Here is a 21,337-nt window from a genome sequence, read left to right on the forward strand (position 1 = left end):
GTATCAAATACGTTGACAGTCACTTGAGGTGAACTCGTAGTAGTGGTTGTTTTCCTGTGGATTCGGTGTATATAGGAGTGGTTTGAGCAATCAATATTTTTTGTTAAGAAACACCAACAGATACACTGGGACAAGACGCGATTGTGATCAGTATAGATAAGGGTATAGATGTGGTAGTAGGAGAAGGTGCAGGAGAAGGAGCATGAAAAGAATCATATGACATGGGAATTGAAGTGGAAATGGGAGATGATACCTTCGCAGTGAACTGAGTGGGACTGGGCTTCGAGACCATGGGTTGCAAAGTGACTTTTGTATCATCATAGTCGTTCCGAGTTTGAATATCTTTCGAAATGATTCGGGATTCCGATTCCTCCTCAACTACTAGTAAGGGTGATCTAGGCCTGCGAGCAGCCCTCTTGACTTTCTTCTTCGGAGTGGCAGCAGGTTCGAAGGGACCAGCTTTCGCCTTTCGTTTTCCGCCCTTTCGGGGTTTGTTACCTTCTTCAAGAGCCCTTCGTAAATCTTCGGGCATAGGACGAACACCGGAAGCATGTTCTTTCAGTATTCGTTTACCACAACATTATCACCCGGAACATTTAAGAGCATTTCTTCGGGAATCGAACCAACGAAGCTAAATTTAGTGGGGTCGGAGACAATGAAGTTTGATGTATGGAGGATTGGAATAGCAGCAATCACCGAACTTTCGTGAACTTGAACCTGAAGACGTGTAATGGCTTGTTTGACAATTACTGACCAAAAACATACACAAGATATCTCTAAATGCCTTGATGAAGAAAGTGTGCTCTGAACCAGCTGTTCCCAAAGAACAGAACCATAAACGAGGTTAATCCCCTTGTAAATACCATAGATCAATGTGCAAAAAAGCTTGCTAGCACTGTCTGACCCAATGACTCTTTCATAGAAGCTCTTAAAAAGTAGCATGAAAAGGCCATTCCACATGGGTGGAAGATTTGGCTTCTTGAACTTGGACAGTAGAGTAAAACTTTCAAGATACCCCATCTGATAAAACTGATGGGTTTTTTGCACTACAACAATCCTATGGTGTACATGCAAAACCCTAAAGCTTTTGGATCTAGTTTGTCTAATGAATATGCAATAATCATCCAAAGCTTATAAACCCTAGATCTAGCATACACTAATTTAGATCTTACCTTTCAATGGTTACAAGAGTTCTTTGATCTTCAAGAAGCTTTGTGTCACATGTGTCATACTTCTAATGGCTCACAAACACCAAGAACAAGAGAATGATGAAGAGGAGAGAGGATGAGAGGCACCAAAAACGTCTAAGAACCCTTAGGTAGTACTTCACCACGTTTTTGGTAGCCTTAGGGGTCTATATATACTTGTGTGGGTTGCTAGGGTTTCAGGAGAAACCCTAATTTTCTGCTTAGGCCTTAAGCAGCCCATGGAGTTCCTTTGGAAAGCCCTTGGACGAAAATCATATGGGCTTCCCATAGATTTCGTCCAATCCCCTTTCGATTAGGAATCCATAGCCCAATTTACAACTATCATATAGTTGCAATATCAGTCCCCATAATTTAGTTAATCTCTTTTAGCCACATAATTAATTCTTAATTAATTCTTGTCTAATATTAATTAAACAATATGATTTCTCCTTTAATATATTATTCTTATAATATATTAATAAATCATAATAACCTTTCTCTTCATAAATCATCCTATCAAGTTGCTTTGGTGAAGGCAACCTAAAAGGACCATGCACAACCGGGTCAAGTACATACCAAAATAGTTACGGGCTTAGACACTAATCCAACAGTCTCCCACTTGGATAAGTCTGGTAACTATAGTGCAAGTACAATCCGATTAGCAATCGTAGCTTCTCAAAGACGTTGTCGAACTCTGATCTTATCAATAACCTGTTCTTTAGATAAGGGATCATATATTCCTCCATTCTAGATATCATATGAACTGAGACATGGATTTTAATCATACTCTCCGTTCATGTGTTGTTTCCCGATTTCCGATTTATGACGACTGACAACAGACTACAATTGAACACATCAACTCAGTCCCGACTTGGCCAAGCGCTTAGGGTGTCATCACAAAATCATCGAGGGGTCCACATATATCGCTTTTATCCCACATTGGGTAAAAGGAACGGATAAACTTCGACTCAATGCTCGCTTGTACCTACTCATCAAATCATACACAACAATATGATTTATAACACCGAGTTACTAGTGCGTTTACATATTATCAATGTGCAACCGACTTGTAAATTACAAATCACACGTCTCGGTTTCAAGAATATAAGATATTATCGTCTCACCAATCACTCGTGATAAAATCCATGAAGCGATCCAAGTAAGCTTGGGTTTAATCCAATGCTCAAATCTTAATTCATAAGCACTCATGAACGTTGTAGCAAACTTTTGCTAAGTCTAATACACTTTAGACATTCTACAAGCCAATTCACGACAGTCTTCTTTCATACCTACTTCCAAAGTATGAGCGACTGTGGATGGTTTGAATAATCTTATTATTCGGGAAGTCAAAACATGCAAAGTGAAACACAATAATAATTAAATCCAATATGGCCCCAAACTTTTGAGTATAAATAAAACCCCTTTTATTTAGTCACCATATTGATTACACATTATTCATTGTATAATGTTTCGGATAATCAACATGTTACTTGAATTATAACAGTAGTTGTCCCATGCACCAAACATGCACACTCTGTTTACCTGTGGTCCATACTTTGTGAAATAGATCAATTGAAAACATTTCCAATGATGCTCATTTCACAACTCCTACTCCTTATCGTTAGTGTAAGAACACAAAATTCTCGCCACTACTAGAATATGTTAGATTCTAACATTTTATGCAATGATCCTTTTTTAATCTTATTGCAAAAAAGTCACCAAGGCTTTGCCAATGATATTACAAAGTGTTCTGTTAGACATTGTTACAAGACAATTCCATAGATATGAAGTCTCACAGTCAAAGTACATTCCTTTGAACATCCTTCTTGCATAAAATTTTCTAATCTAGACATAAATTCTTAACGTCCAACTCCCAATATGGAAACATTTCCATATTTTCCATATGACAACTCAACATTAATAGAATCATATATAATCATAATAATGTCATTATGGTCCATTCATTACTATACTTCCAACTGCTCATAAGCGACCAATCCTTAGCGAACCTTAGATTGTCCTTGACAGTTGTTTAATTGTTTTAGTCAAATCCGGTTCTAGTCCTTTTTCCCTCTTAGTGCCCTAGGCATTTGGAAAATTTAGAACGGTCGAATATTACAGCATAAACAATCGATCCTATACCAGAAGCGTATGAGGCACGATTCATAATGAAAAACATGATACTTTACCAGTTACTTGCTATAACATTGCCATATATAGAATCCTTTTAAGTTGAATCTTTTCAACATAACATCCATATATGTCCTTTGACTAAATTTGATTAAAATTTCTCGATCCAAGCTTTTAGATTTTGAAACGAAGTATAATATTCTCTCCCTTAATTATAGCAAAACAACTTTTCAACCCCTGTAACTTTGCAAAGTGAAACTGTTGTTTTATATAATTAATATTGCTAACATGCAATACTTAAAATAATAATCATGCTCCCACTAACATGATGATTATATCCTTACCAGCATAACACTTATGCTCCCACTAGCTTTGACATGTATTCAGAAATCAGCTAAACTTCTAGAAAACAATACTTATTGATTTCCAAAGATCATATTTCTAATACGATATGCTTCGATAAGCCTTTATCTAAGCTTCTCATACACCTTTCCTTAGATAACTCACATGTGTGTCTAAACAATTCTAGAACTTACAGCAATAAGTCTCGAATGTTCAAACTAATTGCCAAATCTCACAATTCGAACTATGAAGAGGGATGCCATAATCATAATCGAATTTGAGAATGCAATTTACACAATCGCTATCTCCTTTAAAATCTCTCTTAGTGAAAGCGTTTCCTCATAATCATTTTCATGAAGGAGAGAAACCTTATGACACTTAGATTTTATGGTGTATGTGTTCCTATCCATGTGAATTTGTCATAACCATAATCATAAGATAATGTTTGTGACAAATCGAAACTCATATGGACTGAACTTGTTCATTCTTAATTTCTTGCCATCAAGGGTCCCACCATTGCTTTCAAGTCTTCGAGCAGCTCACCCCTACCTATCAATGTACGTTCCATTGATCAGGATGCCTTGCCTCCATGCAATCAAATGAGAACTCATAGAACTCATATGCATAGTTGACTCAAACTGGAATGGCACAGAAACAAAAATGTGTCAACACGATATGTTACAAACCTCGAGTCGTGTTCTAGTGTTTAACAATAGGTTTACCCTTGATTAGTTCTTGAAACTTTTCAAGATCATTTAGACTCCCACTGACCTCTTGACATATAAGATTCTCTTGTCAAGAAACATTTCTTGACAAAACAAATATTCAAGAGTTAGTGTAGGTCCTTATCAAGGCAAATAGTACACACAATTGGTCTTAGTTGGTCTTTGTCTTATCTAAGACATCACAACTTACCAATTTCAAACGTGCAAGAGCAAGAAAGCATTTTCCTACTTCACATTTGATGAGTGTGTTAAAGTTTCTTAAGATGATGTCACTCAAATCACAATTTTGGAGTACGACTCTAAGACTTGATTTTGGAACGAAGTATGATTCACCTATTGATTTAACCATTTGAACAATTTCCGATTCCTCTTCTTAGCCATACTAGTATACTAAGGTGTCCTCAGAGGATCAATTGTGATACGATTTCAAAATCACTAAGTTAATCATAAAATAGATACTTAAGTACTCTCCCATCTTTTCAGATTGGAGAAACTTATATCTTTCTGCCTAATTGATTCTTCTTATTCGTTCTGCTATTCAATGAAACTTTTTCTAATGATTAAGAATGATACTTAATCTATTAAGTATAATCACATTTACTAATCTTTTTGCAAATGATGACGAACATTTTATCGTTCTTTGTGGTGGACTTAACCAGTGAACAACATTGTGTACCAGATCTCCTAGTCCTTCACTTGACTCACATACTTATGTGAACAAGGAATTAGTCCTAATTTCCCAAATACGAAGTTTCTCATTCATCATACAATACCAGTTGCATGATTCCAAGTTTCTATCCAATTGAAACTTGGGCGATGAGAATCTTTCCTTATTTGGTAAATTCTCGACATTACCACAAATAACATAACTAAGAATCAAATCTATTCACTATATTGCTAACAATAGAAACATTTAAACACCAATTTTCATAAAATCCATCGCAAGGAAACATAAATAAGACAAAATCAAAATTTATTTTATTGCGGAAAAATCTTGTCCTTACAATGCGATTACAAATGAAAACTATGCAAATATTATTTAGCAATCTGTCCTAACTCTAAAGTAGCAGCTAAAAATCCGATCTTTGAATCATGCGATCGAAATCCATTTCTTCATGACCAGATTCAGCTCACTTCTTTCTTTTAAGCTTCCTTTTTCTTGGATCCTATAAAACACCAAATGTAATGATATCACATCATGTATTAAGAATCTAAAAAGGAACTTAATAGAGTTAGATAGTGGATTTCACCTGAAGTAGAGTCATACATCTTGACTCTCCCATCTCTTAGATCTCTCAGGTAGTTAGGGCAGCTTCGTGACCTATGCCCCTTTTCTTGGCAGTAGAAACACACAGATTCTTTGGGAATGGCACAAGGGACTATCTCAGACTTAGCCTTTCTCTTGCGTAGAGAAAACTTTCCTGGACTTCCAATGTTGCCATTGTCCATAGAAGGTTGAGACATTGATTTACAAGACAAATTTGCTTGACCAGTCCGCCAGATCATTTCTGATTCAGCAGCAACAAGCAAATAAGTCAAATCAATGAGGGTCACGTCTCGGTCCATCATATAGTACTCTCTAATGAACTCACTATATGATTCGGGAAGTGACTGAAGAAGCAAGTGAACAGCCAGCTTCCTAGAGACATCGACACCCAACATTTCCAATCTATCAATATGCAACTTCATATCCAAGACATGAGCGCATACCGACTTTCCATCTTCGTGTCTTTTCGCCAATAGGGCTTGAGTGACCTTGAACTTTTCAAGTCTTCGAACATGTGGGTCAGGGATAATTATTGGAGGAGGAGGAGGAAGTGAAGCATGATTTGCATTTCCACAATCCAATCGTGGAACATCATCTTCATGTTGAAAACTTTTTCCAACGGATTCAGGAAGACCATAGTTGTCAGACTTTGACATCTACAAAACGGGAGAAATTCAAGTTAGTTGATTGAGTCCTTAATAAAACACCCAAATGAGATATTAAGGCTAGGACCCAACACAATATTCTACAACTTGGAAGAGGGATGCCGTAATCCAAATTGCAGAACATTTGAAGGTAGGTAAATGACGATTTACCAATTTCCACCATGAAAAACGAAAATTGAAGGTTTAAGTTTTAAATGAATTGAAACTCCTAGATCCTTTTGAGTTTCATTGAACTTTTCAATGGCATGTTAACCACACACGCTCCATCGATCTATGACAAACATCGAGTCACCCTTTGCCACCAATGCCAATCCCAACTTAGTGTGCCGGTTAACCACACACGCTTCACTAATTGTCTCGGAAAGGGTACAAAGTGTAATTCCATGGAATTGCATCAAATTCACCTTTTCCTAAAGTAACTAAGATTTGGGAATTTATAAAAGCGTTTAGTTACTTCGTATTCATTATACTTATAATGGAAGGTTGTGTCCTATCCTACCCGTTCGGCTAACGACCCTCCACTGGTCAAGGGTGCGGTGGGTAAGAGTGGATACCCAATGGCGGACATTTTACAGGCGGCTTCCTTAAACACCCCTTAGAGACCAGCTTCGTGATTGAGGCCTACTAACGGTAAGACTAACATTTACTTATACATATATAATATTAGACTTTTAATTTTATATATAACATAAGGGTGTATTTTACACTTTTAAAATACTAGGTGGTCTAATTTAATAAATTATACCTTTTAATTTAATTAAATATAAACCATATCATTATGGATTTACTAACTCTCTTTTAATTATACACTTAATTAACTTAATAAAACCATAAGGGTGTAATTTGAACTTTTCAAAAAACCAGGGTTTTAGAATTTAACATTTTTTTTAAATTAGAACTTTTAATCAAAAAAAATTTAAATTCCAAAACTTCAGGGCAAGTTTTGAAACTTTTCAAAACCTTAGGGTTTAGAATTTAAACATTTCAAAAAATTAAACTTTTTAATCAAAAATTTAAATTCCAAAACTTGAGGGCAAGTTTTGAAACTTTTCAAAAACATTATCAAGAACATTCTAGATCAAACTACAAATATTAACAATTAAACAATTCATTGGTGGTTATCTAAATTTGACCTAATCTAATTTCTTGCAAGACAATTCATCAAATAATTCAAATAATCAAATTTTATCATATAAGGAAATAATAATTCAATTAAATGATAATTATCTTCTATTTTGGCAAGGATAATCACATAATATCAATAAAAGTCAGATTTTATCAATAAAAAAGTTTATGGTAATTATCTATCATCAAAATCAGACAAAAATCCGAAAAAATCCCGAAATATCCTCTGTCTGACCCCTGGACTCGCCGAGTCAGGATAACTCGCCGAGCTCATCCACTGACTCGCTGAGTCAGTCATGCAGAGGACAAACAAATTCGATTTTCATGCCAAGAATGATCATACAAGCATCAAATACATCAAACAAACAGCCTAGGCTCTGATACCACTAATGGGTTTTTAGCACTACAACAATCCTATGGTGTACATGCAAAACCCTAAAGCTTTTGGATCTAGTTAGTCTAATGAATATGCAATAATCATCCAAAGCTTATAAACCTTAGATCTAGCATACAATAATCGAATTAACATATGGATTAGGGTTTAGATCTTACCTTTCAATGGTTACAAGAGTTCTTTGATCTTCAAGAAGCTTAGTGTCACATGTATCACACCTCTAATGGCTCACAAACACCAAGAGCAAGAGAATGATGAAGAGAAGAGAGGATGAGAGGCACCAAAAACGTCTAAGAACCCTTAGGGATTACTTCACCATGTTTTTGGGAGCATTAGGAGTCTATATATACTTGTGTGGGCTACTAGGATTTCAGGAGAAACCCTAATTTTCTGCTTAGGCCTTAAGCAGCCCATGGAGTTTCCTTGGAAAGCCCTTGGACGAAAATCATATGGGCTTCCCATAGATTTCGTCCAATCCCCTTTCCATTAGGAATCCATAGCCCAATTTACAACTATCATATAATTGCAATATCAGTCCCTTTAATTTAATTAATCTCTTTTAGCCATAGAATTAATTATTAATTAATTCTTGTATAATATTAATTAAAAAAATGATTTCTCCTTTAATATATTATTCTTATAATATATTAATAAATCATAATAACCTTTCTCTTCATAAACCATCGTATCAAGTTGCTTTGGTGAAGGCAACCCAAAAGGACCATGCACAACCGGGTCAAGTACATACCAAAATAGTTATGAGCTTAGACACTAATCCAACAAAAACATCTCGACAATCGCTGATGAAGGAATTGATTCAGGGTCAACGAGATCATTTGCAACAGTAAACCCTAGCTGCCTGGAAAATTGAGATTTGGATATAGAGGTTTTGTGAGAATCGACCTCAAAAGTGATTAGGGCTTCACTTTGTTTGTAATTTGCAGTGGAGGAAGCCTTCGAGAGATGAACCAACGGAACATTTTCTGCCATTGTCAGAGCTTGAGAAAGAGGAGAATATCGGAGGCATTTGACCATCGGCTTTAGAGACTCAGCGTATTTGGAAGAATTGAGATCCAAAGCCAGATTCTGGTCTGGTTTGATGTTCAGCATAGTCGTGGAAGCTGTTTGTTCAGCGACAGACGGAGTCTTAGATGAAGTGGCCATGGATACAGTTAGAGAAGACAATGAATAGTGCAGAGAGAAAGAGGTATAATCGCTGGAGACGATGAAAACTTTGAAAGAGGTGAGAGAAAAGCAAACGTCAGTTTTCCTTATATACGGTATAAGTGGAGAGAGAAAATCGTGATTGATGTCTCCATATCCCGATAAAGGCGCATGGAAAACGTGACAACTGTCACATGTCAGGTGACGTTTGAACTGACACGCATGATTTCAGGCGGCGTCGGTTTTGAAAAGACGCGCCATTTTCGAAATCTTATCCCTTTAAATCTGCCGGTTCAGTGCTGCACATTCAGAATTAAACCACTAATTGCCATAACCTGTTCTCAGAATAAAAATAACCTTTCAGAATTAAGAACCATACTTTTGAAAAAATCGCAAGGATTTTCGTGCAAGAGTGTGCCAAAGATAAGGTAATAAATCAAAATATATATGTGGGAATTTGTGATGTCAAAATAGACATAAAAGCAGATGGATCCCGGGCAAGGATCTCTTACCTTCGGAGTCAAGAGAGACTATGAAGTGTCTGTGTGGTTTCCCATTGAATAACGATCATATGTTTGTTGAGAAATAGTGAAAGGCTTCTTCTCATTTAGGCTTTAGGGTGGTTTAAGCTTCATCAAAATTCCGAATCTCAACATGAGTCCGAAAGTTCGGAAGAAGTACTTGTCTGACCAGTGTAGCCATAATAACAAGTATGCTTTGGAATTATTTAAGTGGCTGGATAGTGTAGAAATCTCAAGAAAAAAGATAAAACTGGATCTTGTGGGAAGAAAAGTCTTAGGTTGAGCACATATACTCAAGATCTTGCAAAAATAAAAATACTGAGATTCCAAGATACAAACAACGAGGGTTTATTTTCGTCAATTCCATGGTGAAAAGTCTAAAACATATTTATTGTTCACTGTCAATTCAGAAACTGGTTTCGGATTTTGGGTTTCACTCAATTCATGGTGACAACGAATTTAAGATCACGAACACAAATGTTGTGCAACCATAAAACTTAGTGGTAATTTCTGAGAGTCTCGAGGGTTAAAATGATGAAAGAGAAAATGATGGAGGTGGTTCCGAAGATAAAATGTACCTCTGCTATATAAGATTGACCAAGTAGTGAACTCTTAACTCAGTTGAGAAGAGTAAGGTAGCTCAATGACTTATGTGAATTTATAGCCTATTTGGAAGAAACGATTGGTGTTATCGATTCATTAAGGCTTTGAACATAGAGTCTCAGAGGCTTCAGACAACATATAACAACATGCTTCTAGGGACACTTAACTAGTACAAAGATTCAGATTTACAAAGCTTTCCCCATGTTGAAAAAAATATATACCTGCATCTAAAATAAATGTTGAAAATATCACACAAAAGAATTTTTTTGTTTTGGTAATTTTGGGTTTTTCTGAAAAAGATAAAACAAAAGAATATTTTTCTGATTTTTAATTTTCTGAAAAAGAAATAAAAACAGAAAAATAAAGAAACATTTTTTGTGATTTTTGAATTTTCTGAAAAAGAAATAAAAACAGAAAAAGAAAGAAAATATTTTTGTGATTTTTGAATTTTCTGAAAAAGAAATAAAAATAGAAAAATAAACTCAAAATCAAAAATGTACATTCACTTCCGAATTAGTCAGAAGAGACTGAATATACAAAGGATACAAAAACTTCCGAACCTTTAGATGAACAGTGGACTTCGAGTCGTTTCGAGCGTTCTCAACCATTCAAAACAAAATGTATAGTTTGTGAATCATTCCGAGGGCTCGGAGCGGTTCGGAGAAAGAACACTGCTTTGCTTTACGATGCTATTTTTGGAACGGAATCTGCTTTTATCATTTGTAACAACGTAATTTTCAAAACAATTTTTCATTTTTAAATCATACTTTCAATCACACGATAATCACAAAAACATAATGTATCCACTGTGTCATAACAAAAGATGTCCTAGAATCTCAATAACATAAACTCCATAAGTGTGTACGGATCATGCCGGCGCCTTCCCGCGATCCTCGCTAGTACCTGAAACACATAACATAACAACTGTAAGCATAAATGCTTAGTGAGTTCCCCAAAATACCACATACCACACATACGACTTTCCAGGCGATAACTCTGTAGGATCCTCCGATCCATGTGTCTCAGGGGACTTCCGCCCCGAATCCCGGTAGACCTTCCGGTCCTACCCGTATCGACCTTCCGGTCCGTAACCTCTTGACCTTCCGGTCCATATCATCTTGACCTTCCGGTCCTTATCGTACATAACATACATAACATATATATATCACATAACAACATACAGCTCATACATCTCATAGCATATAAGACCTTTCGGTCACACATAGGTACCCTTCCAGGTACAGTATAGTGAGAAGACTCACCTCAATGAAGTCGGATAAACTCTCGTGCTCAACGTCCCGACCTAGCCTCCTCCTATTATTAAAATAACATTCCCGATCAATATTCTCTCATAGCCTCATCTCTACAGATTGGGTAGAAGGCCATTCTACCCTTCCCTGAACTCTCTTGAATCAGTCTTGACCAGAACCCTAAAGTCAACGAAAGTCAACGGTCAAACTTTGACCCGACTCGTCGAGTGCACAAGGGCGACTCGGCGAGTCCAAATAGGTCCTCTGAATCCTTTCAGCCTCTCTTGGCTCGTCGAGTCATCATCCCACTCGACGGGTTACACCTGTCACGAATCGTGGGGCAACCCCGACTCGACTCGTCGAGTCCACTTATGGACTCGGCGAGTTGCTCCCATAACAACTCTCAAATGACCTTATGAGGTAACATCTGTTTCTCTAAACTATAGATCTGGCCTTCCCAACCACTATAATCACGTAAAGGTCCGACCTTTACACTCATGCAATATCCATAAAGCTTCTTTGGGTGAAATAACCTCTAGAATGGCAACCTAGGGTTATATCTCTAATGGAATAGCAAAAAGAAAGGTAGATAGGACTCTCTGGACCTCTTAAGGTCCAGATCTAAGACGAACTCCACCTTGGGACCTCACATACTTCGAATCCAAGCCAAAGAAGGCATAAGAAAACCCTAGATTCAAGTAGATCACCAAATACACGAGATTGAGCACATATTAGTACCTCTAGCAGCCTCTTCTGATCAAATGGGTGATAGATCTGAGTTCCTCAACCTTCCTTGTTTGTCCTCTTTCCTTCTTTCTTGCAAAATTACACTTAGAATGATGAATTAGCCCTCCTCTTGCACTACAAGCTTTCTCTCTGCTCTCTAGGGTTTCTCAGGGGTGCATTGGCCGCAAATAGAGGCCATAAAGGCCTTTAAATAGGGCACAAGCCCGAGGATTTAGGGTTTCACTTAACAGCGGGGACTCGCCGAGTCCACGCATTGACTCGTCGAGTCCTTTATTAAATCAGACAAGAAATGCGCGATCCTACTCGGCGAGTCTGAGCGCCTACTCGCCGAGTCCCTCCCTAAAACTCAAGATAAATACTTAAAATAAGATACCTGGGAATCCGGATGTTACATCATTCCTAAGCCGTGAAGAATTCGTTTAAAGGATGGTTCAGACAAAGCTTTCGTAAAGATATCAACCAGTTGATCAGTGGATCTCACGAAGTGAATTTCGACATTCCCATCTTCTGCGTGATCTTTTATGAAATGATACCTCAGTGCTATATGCTTAGTCTTGGAATGTTGCACTGGGTTGTGGAAAATGCGATTAGCACTTTCAGAATCACAGTATAAGGGAATTCTCTTCATATTAATCCCATAACCCCTAAGCTGAATTTGAATGCATATCACTTACGTGGTACAAGAGGCAGCTGCTATTTTCTCAGCTTCAGCGGTAGATAAAGAGACGCACGTTTGCTTCTTTAATTGCCAAGTTACGAGTTTGCCATCAAGAAATTGACATCCTCCAGTTGTACTTTTTCGATCAAGACCGCAACCTCCAAGATCAGTATCTGAGAATGCTTGCACGAAGAACCCTGAGTTGGAAGGGTACCAAATTCTGAGTGATGTGGTTCGTTTAAGGTATCGGAAGATGTTCTTTATCGCAGTCAAATGGGGTTAGCGAGGAATTCCCTGAAACCTGGCACAATAGCTAAGAGAAAACATGATGTATGGACGACTCGCTGTTAGATATATCAATAAACCTATCATTTGTCGATATAGAGTCATATCAGCTGTTGGTTTATCTAAAGACGGTGTAAGCTTCGTTCCGAATGCCATTGGAACCTTGATCTTTGAGTCTCCCATCATTCAAAATTTCACAAGAATAGACTTTGGGTAGGCTTCTTGATTTATGAATATGCCCTCTGTACTATGTCTAATATTCAATCCAAGAAAAAAGTTAATAGGACCCATTGCGCTCATTTCAAATTTAGTCTCCATTAATTTTTAGAATTCGTCAGTTAATCTAGGATTAGTGGAGCCGAAAATGATATGATCAACATAATTCTGAAGGATCATAAGGTGGTCACCATCTTTCTTTCCAAAGAAGGTTGGGTCGACCGATCCTTGCTTAAACTTAGATTGCTTTAAGAAACGAGTTAAAGTTTCATACAATGCTCGAGGTGCTTGTTTCAAACTGTACATAGCCAAATCCAATATATAACAGTGATTTGGACATTTTTCATTGACGAAACCTGGTGGTTGCTCTACATAGACCGTTTCTTCTAGTTCACCATTTAATATTGCGGACTTCACATCCATTTGATATACTTTAAAGTTCTTGTTAGCTGCATATGCCAGGAAAAATGTGAACATAATCAATCCTTGCTACTGGTGCGAAAGTTTCTTCATAGTCTATGCCTTCCTCCTGACAATACCCTTTTATGACCAATCGATCTTTGTTTCTGATTACGTTTCCTTCTTTGTCAAGCTTATTGCGAAACACCTATTTCAGACCTACAACTGATGCATCCTTCGGAGTTGGAATCAGCCTCCAAACTTTATTGCGCTCAAACTCATTGAACTCTTCCTACATTGCTTGCACCCAATCAGAATGATAGAGAGCAATCTTAACAGTTTTTGGCTCAATCTTGAAATGAACGAATTGAACATGCAAAATTCCATTTTGGAAAATAATGCAGTCTGATTCGCTTTTTGCTGAGCTCTAGTGAGAACACCGGATGCATTTGAACCAATCACTTGCGATTTGGGATGATCTCTGGTCCACTTTGCTAAAGGAGGGTAGTTCGGATCATAGGATGGATCCAATTCGGCATTTACATCTTCGAATTCCGACTGAGCATCTGAGTCATTATTTTCACTTTCATTCTCCCCCTGGAATGGTGCATCTGGCTCAGTATTTGAAATCAGGTTCTCCCCCTGGAAAGGAGTGTCAGGACTGACTTCAGGGTTTGCTTTCTCCCCCTGAACAGGTGAATTAGATGTTGAGGTTAAAGCCGAACCCTCCCCCTGAACAGGTGCATTTGTAGCTCGTGGTGAAGATGGAATCTTAGAGGTTTTCGTAATTTATGGTTCTGTTTCAAGGTCTTTTTCAGCATCATTGATGATCTTCTTTAGTTCATCTTCCTTGTTATCTGCTGCTTTTGATTTCGAAGTGATCACCTTTTATGGCTCTTCAAACAGGTTCATAAATTCCTCGTAAAGGTTTGAGAGAGGAATCGTCATCAGATTTGTAACTGGAAAAATCTCCTCAGATTGACAATCAGCCTTCTGATACTTCTTCAGATAATAATCATCAAACATGACATAGTAGGTTTCTTCTATCTTTTTCGACTTTTTGTTTGGAATCCTATATGCCTTCGAAGTAAGAGAGTACCCCAAAAGATCCCTTCGTCTGCTTTCACATCGAACTTGTTCCGTTGCTCTTTAGAATTAAAGATAAAACACCGGAACTAAAGACATGAAAGGACTTGACATTAGGTTTTCGTTTATTTAGAATCTCATAAGGAGTGATTGAAAGTCATTTATTGATGAGAGTTCGATTCTGAGTGAAACATGCAGTTTCGATAGCCGCAACCCAGAAGTAAAGTGGCAAAGTTGCAAAAGATAACATGGTCCTCGCAACTTCGCACAGAGACCCGTTTCGTCTTTCAACGACTCCGTTATTCTGAGGAGTGTAAGGAGTGGAGAAGTTATGAGCAACTCCTTTTTCATTCAGGAATTCTTCAAACACTTGGTTTTTGAACTCCGAACCATTATCACTGCGAACGTTCCGAACTAGCTTTCGTAGTTGGAGCTCGATCTGCTTGATAAAGTCTTTATGCTTGGAAGTGGCTTATGATTTCTATTTAAGAAAATAAACCCATGTATATATGGAAAATTCATCAACAATAAAAATAATGTATTTGTTACCACTAATACTCTCGATAGCAGAAGGACCAGAAAGATCTATATGCAATAGTTCGAGTGGCTCGATCACTTTGGTGTTGATGATAGTCGAATGACTCTTCCGACTTTGCTTTCCCACTCACAAGCAGCACATAGATGTTCCTTATCAAAATTCAGAAGTGGAAATACTCGCACATGATCGCCAAATATGAGTTTGTTGATGTCCTTGAAGTTAAGATGCGAGAGCCTTCGGTGCCATAACCAGCTGTCATCCGAAGACGCTTTCGTAAGAAGGCATATTGAAGGCTTTCTTGTGATCGACTTTATATCTAAATGAAACATCTCTCCCTTTCTTTTGGATTTCAGAAGCACCGCCTTTGTTTTCTTTTCAATTAACTCAGATCCCTCGTCATCGAATGTGACTTTCAGACCAGTACCTACAACCAATTAAGACACACTAATTAGGTTATGTTGCAGGCCTTCCACATATGGTACCTTGCGAATGGAGAATTCGCCATTCGTGATCATGCCGTATCCTTTGATTTCTCCCGTGGCATTATTTTCATACTTCACTTTTCCTTCGTCCTTCAATGATCGGAATTCCCTCAGTTCTTCTCTCTCCTTCCACTCATGCGATGCGAACAACCACTATCAATGTACCATTCCGAGTCGTACTATTCATCACAAATCACCTACAAAATTTAGAGAGATTTAGGAATCCAAAGTTGTTTGGGTCCTCGTGAGGTTTTCTTAAGAACAAGAAAGGTTATAGATTCATCAACCATATAAGATCTTTTTATCAATGTGGAATTCTCTCCTTTCGTTATTTTGAAAACAACAATTCTATTATCTTTGGAATTCTTTTCTTTAAAAGATTTTTGTTTTCGTTTTGCTTCAATTTGCTGCTTGGCAACCTTTTTCATGAACTTGTTTTCCTCCTTTTGCAAGTTTGGTTCGGATCCCTTAAATGAAATTTCAGATTCCGAAACAACTTTTCCTTTGCCCTTAACATCTTTCGATGTGTTGGAAAATTGGTTTTAGGAGAAAAATAAGGTTTAGTCTTTTCCAAAGGTTTCATTTGTTTTGAAAATGATGGTTTTGTAAAACCTTTTGGTTTTGAAACCTGTGGAGTTGAAGACTGTGATTTTGAAGATGAATTAGGTTTCAGATTTGGAGAGAATTTCACATTTTGATTTACGAATCTTTCTGGGTTAACAGAATTGGAATTTCTGGATCTCCAGAATCGCTTTCTTTCTTTTAGATTTTTTTGATATCTAGCATTTAATTGTCTTTTCTTAGCCATATGTTCCTCAGCTGACTTATGAATTTTGACTCTAGGATTCGGTTTCTAACAGGTAAGTCAGTCTGTTCGGAAGATGTTTCACTCGGGACATTTTTGGTTCCTCTCGGACCAGGTTTATCTTTGCAAGGGATGACATTATTCAATGGTTCTGCGACATATCTCCCTTTGGTTATCCAAGAGGTCATTTCGGAAAGACCTTTGGTTTCATCAGAGTTATGGATTGGTCCTGACCAAAAGAATTCATCACAACCATCTGCACTATCAATATATACCAGGGACGTTAGTTCAGAAGTTTGATTTTTGTCTAGTCCAGTTTTTACAAAAAATTGATTAGGGACGGCTTGAACTTTTGGAAATACAGTAGCTTTTTCTTTTAAAACATCCGAACTCTTATTTTCAACGATGCAAACATATTCAACAGAGGTTTCAGAAATTAGCTTTTTCTTTGGTGCATTCTCATTTTGCACAAATGCCGAACAGTCAATCTCATCCTCTACGGAGATCTTACTCATGTCACTTTCGTCAAGTTCGGAAATTTTTTCAGTATCGAAAGTGTTTTCCGAACTCAATTTTGTGCATAAAGAGTGAAATTTATGTACAGTATCAGATTTAATATTCTCTTTATCATTTTCGTCCAATATTTGTTTTATCATGCCTTTTTGATATTTGAACTGAATATACACTTCAATTTTGTCAAGTACGACTTTATAAGATTCAGAAACATCATCCGAGGACACTATGGGTTCGTACTTGTAACACTCTGCATCAATTTCATCCTCTTTCAATTCTAGAAAGGGTAAAATCATTTTGTGTATCTTTTTCCCTATTTCACAGTCAAGATGCAGTTGGGTAATGTTAAAATATAACCTCTTAGCAATCAAACAAAAAATATTTCTTTGTTTTAATAATGCTAAATTGTCTCTTTTCAAATAAATACATCATCCCTAGACCTAGTCATCTCTAAATCCAACTTCTCTATCCATATCCGTCCCTCTTCACTCTTGTTTGTTATCCTACTGATTTGATCAGTTAGGTTAGAATTGTTTAGACATGTTCTTTTTAAGCTATCACTGAAACTAGAGACAATAAAATTCAAATCATCTAATTCAGATTTGTAATGAGCAAGTAGAACATTAAGAGACTGGAGAATAGATTGTACCTTACTGATGACTCTTTCACATTCATTGACTTGTTCTGAAGTAGGTCTTGCAGCAAAGCAGTTGTCAGAGGCCTGCGTGCTGTCAGTGGCGTATACTCTCTGCTCTGAAACATCACCACGAACCATCAAACATCTTCCCTCGTATTCAGGGACTCCAGACTTCACAACGAAGCATCCACCATGCGTGGGCTTCCGAACTTCCTCATCTTTCGAGTCTGTTGACCAGGCCTCAACACGTCCAAATTCATTATCGTCCTCCTGCACAATAAAAGCATGTTTAGCATTATCAACACTTTTTTTCTTTCAAGTATATTCTAACTTTTGAAGATAATAAGCTTCATCATCTTCTTCCTCCTTCTTCTCACTCCTTCTTCTCAACATACACTCCTTAGCCAAATGATTTTTGCCATGACAATAGTTGCAGTCATATCTGGAATCTCCCATCAGTTTCTTTTCTTTCTTCACCTCATCCTTTTGCGAGTTGTTGAGGCTCTCATCCTTTTCTTTGTCAAAACTGTAGTTCCCTTGCAAGTTCCTGTTTTTGAGGTGTCAAAAATTCTTTTTAGCAAACTTTTTGGGATTTAACACCATCAGAGCGTATTATTCTTTTGATAGCTTGCAATTTGAAAGATCAGACTCTGAGTCTTCTTCTACAACATTTTTACCTTTCGCAACCAGGGCCAATGAACCCATGCTCGACACAATCTTCCCATCCTTCGTTACTTCAGATTCGTGGTACCTAAGAAGAGCCACCAGCTTCGCATTAAACTGTTCATGAGCTTTTACTGTTGAAACAACTAGCTTCTATTCAGACCTCAAACCATTCATAAGCGTGGCTTTTTGCTCTATCGGTTCTCGCCTGATCTTATGTTTTAACATCCTGCTCAAGAGATGATTAAAACGATTGAATGTTTGATCTAATGTCTCTTCTGGCTTTTGAACAAAAGCACCAAATTTTGAAAGAAGTAGCGTTTGAACTGAATGCTCAAGATCTGCATCATTCCAATAGAGTTCTTTAAGCATGTCCCATATCTCCTTCAATGTATCAGAAGAACTTACCAGACGAAAAGTGTAGGGAGGAAGAGAGAATCTGATTATCCTCATCACTTTGACATTACTTAACAACTTGTCTTTTTCGGCTTCAGGAACATCTTTAACATCAACAAGAAGAGCATTGTATTCAGCTTGAGTCTTAATAACCCTTATTGTCACCGTGTGAGTGAACGTCTGCTGAGTCATGGCTTCCCATATTAATGTGCAATGATCTTCAAGACTAAGAACGTAGTCTTCAAAGTGTAAGGCCCAGACTTCATAGTCTCGTGGGAAGAGAATAGGGATCCTGGTAGTTGAACCAATGCTGCTTAGATTGAAGGAAAAAGTATGAGGATCTTCTGGTTGCATGATGTCTATTCACAAAAAAACTGTAAAGAATCAGATGTGTAAAACAATAATCGAGTTTAGGGTAAAACAAGGATCAAGATGCAATGTCTGCAGTCGATGAAAACGATGAAGACGAGAAGAACAGATCCAGTAAAAGCGGAAAACCCTAGTTATACTTGACAGAAGAATTGCATATGGTTTACACAATCTCCTGCTCTGATATCAATTGTTGAAATAATAAACTTGTAGATCGATAGATCCTTTAGCAGAAAAGTGAATCAAAACAAGAAGAACAATTGATCAAAAAGGTGCCAAATGATTATATTATTAAAGTCTTAGAAGAGTTCTGTGTGAACTTCACTGTAAAGACGATGTCGGGTAATCCAATTGATTAGCCCTAATACAAAACATGCATGAAATTTTTATAGCCTAACCCTAGCAACATAAATTTGGATGGACATACGCAATCCGATTAATAAAGGCTAAATACATACATATTAAATTTGACACAAGACAATAAATAACCCAACAAGAAACCTAGAGAGGGGATGCGATTTCAGATTTGTAAAGGGAGAGGCAGATCTTGGATGATTATATTAGAAAGAAAAAATGTCTCTAGGGTTTACCCTAGCAGTCTATTTATAGGTAGTTGTTAGAATCTCATATGGATATAAATTGTAGGGTTTATCCTTATCTGATTCAAACCATCTCTATTCCTATCCTAGGTATACCAAAACCATCGACCTCTATGCATCCAGAGACTGTTAATTAATTAACCTGAATAATTTCTAATTAATTTATTAATTCCTTATTCTTTTAATTAATTAACCTGAATAATTTCTAATTAATTTATTAATTCCTTAATAAATTAACGAATTATTATTCTCCATTTCTATATGTTATTTGGGTCATAGGCCAACCCAAAAGGACTGTAATATTATTAGAAATATTATCAAAACAGTTAATGACCTTGGATACCATTTAAGTAGGTGGGAAAACTGACTAGTTAAAATTACCTCGGATAATTCACTCTTTCAATTTTCCGGTTATTGTGTGTCCTGTTGTGTGCTTGACTTATTTTTTGTTTAGTGATTAGGTTGGTTTGACCTGGTTGTGAACACTAGTTAAATTTAATAAGTGAAAATAAGGGTGGACATCCTATTGCAAAAATGGCAGGTGCGTATTTTTACTATAAATAATGATTTGAAAGGGGTTATTGATTATGGTGTAACCAACACTTCACTAAAAGTTACAACAAATAATGTGATGTTGGTGATATATCTTATTTAAATTTAAGTGTAAATCATCCAAATAGATCGTCTACTAAAATTGTTAAAATTAGAAATTTACGATTGTTATGGGTATAATTTTCAGCTTACTATTTTTATATCTTGAACTCATACTAACATCGTAGGCAAGCCCAAGATCTTAATATCTTTAATTGCCATCGTGTTTCTTGTAATATCTTATATAGGGACTATGACCTTGACTATAAAGTAGTAGACGAGGTCAAAAGCACATGGTCAAAGCCTTGTGAACGTTGAAGACCATCGAGAAAACTCGGTCAAACATGGATCAAGGAAGATCCCGAGAATGTTAATTCTTTTCTTATTATCAGTATATATAAAATCCTATCTGATTACTCACTAACGCAGACATACTCACTTCCACTCTCACTTTGATTCTCCCGATACTTGAGCTCTTTTACACTTACAACAAGATCAAGTAGCATTTGTATTTTTATTTCAATTAATATAAGTTCTAAGGAAGGTGATTTTATTACCACCCAAGGGTTTATAACGTAGATCCAAAATGATTAAGGGATTTCCTCATACAATGATGTGTTCTTCCATTTGCTTTTACTTATTTACCATTGTCTGATCGATTTAGACATTTTCTCTTATTTACTTGGTTGTTAATCAGTGGTATCTTGGTAACTTTTTTTTTACTATCTTGAGATTTATTATATGAGTTCATTTTTTCAACAACTTTAACAAAAATTTTGTCCCAAACATTTGAAATACACTCATTTACATTACCAAATAGAACACTTTAATAAATAGTTCCCTGCATATCACTATTTGCTTCCCAATACATTGGGCACAACCAAGATCTTCAGAACAGTTCAAGATCTTATGCATTTTTCTTTTACATATCTTATTTTAAACATTACACCATACTTAGTAATTTGGTTATGAAATTAACT

The sequence above is a fragment of the Lactuca virosa genome, chromosome 5 (assembly GCF_052849685.1).
Source record: "Lactuca virosa cultivar CGN04683 chromosome 5, Lactuca_virosa_CGN04683_v6, whole genome shotgun sequence".
NCBI lineage: Eukaryota > Viridiplantae > Streptophyta > Magnoliopsida > Asterales > Asteraceae > Lactuca > Lactuca virosa.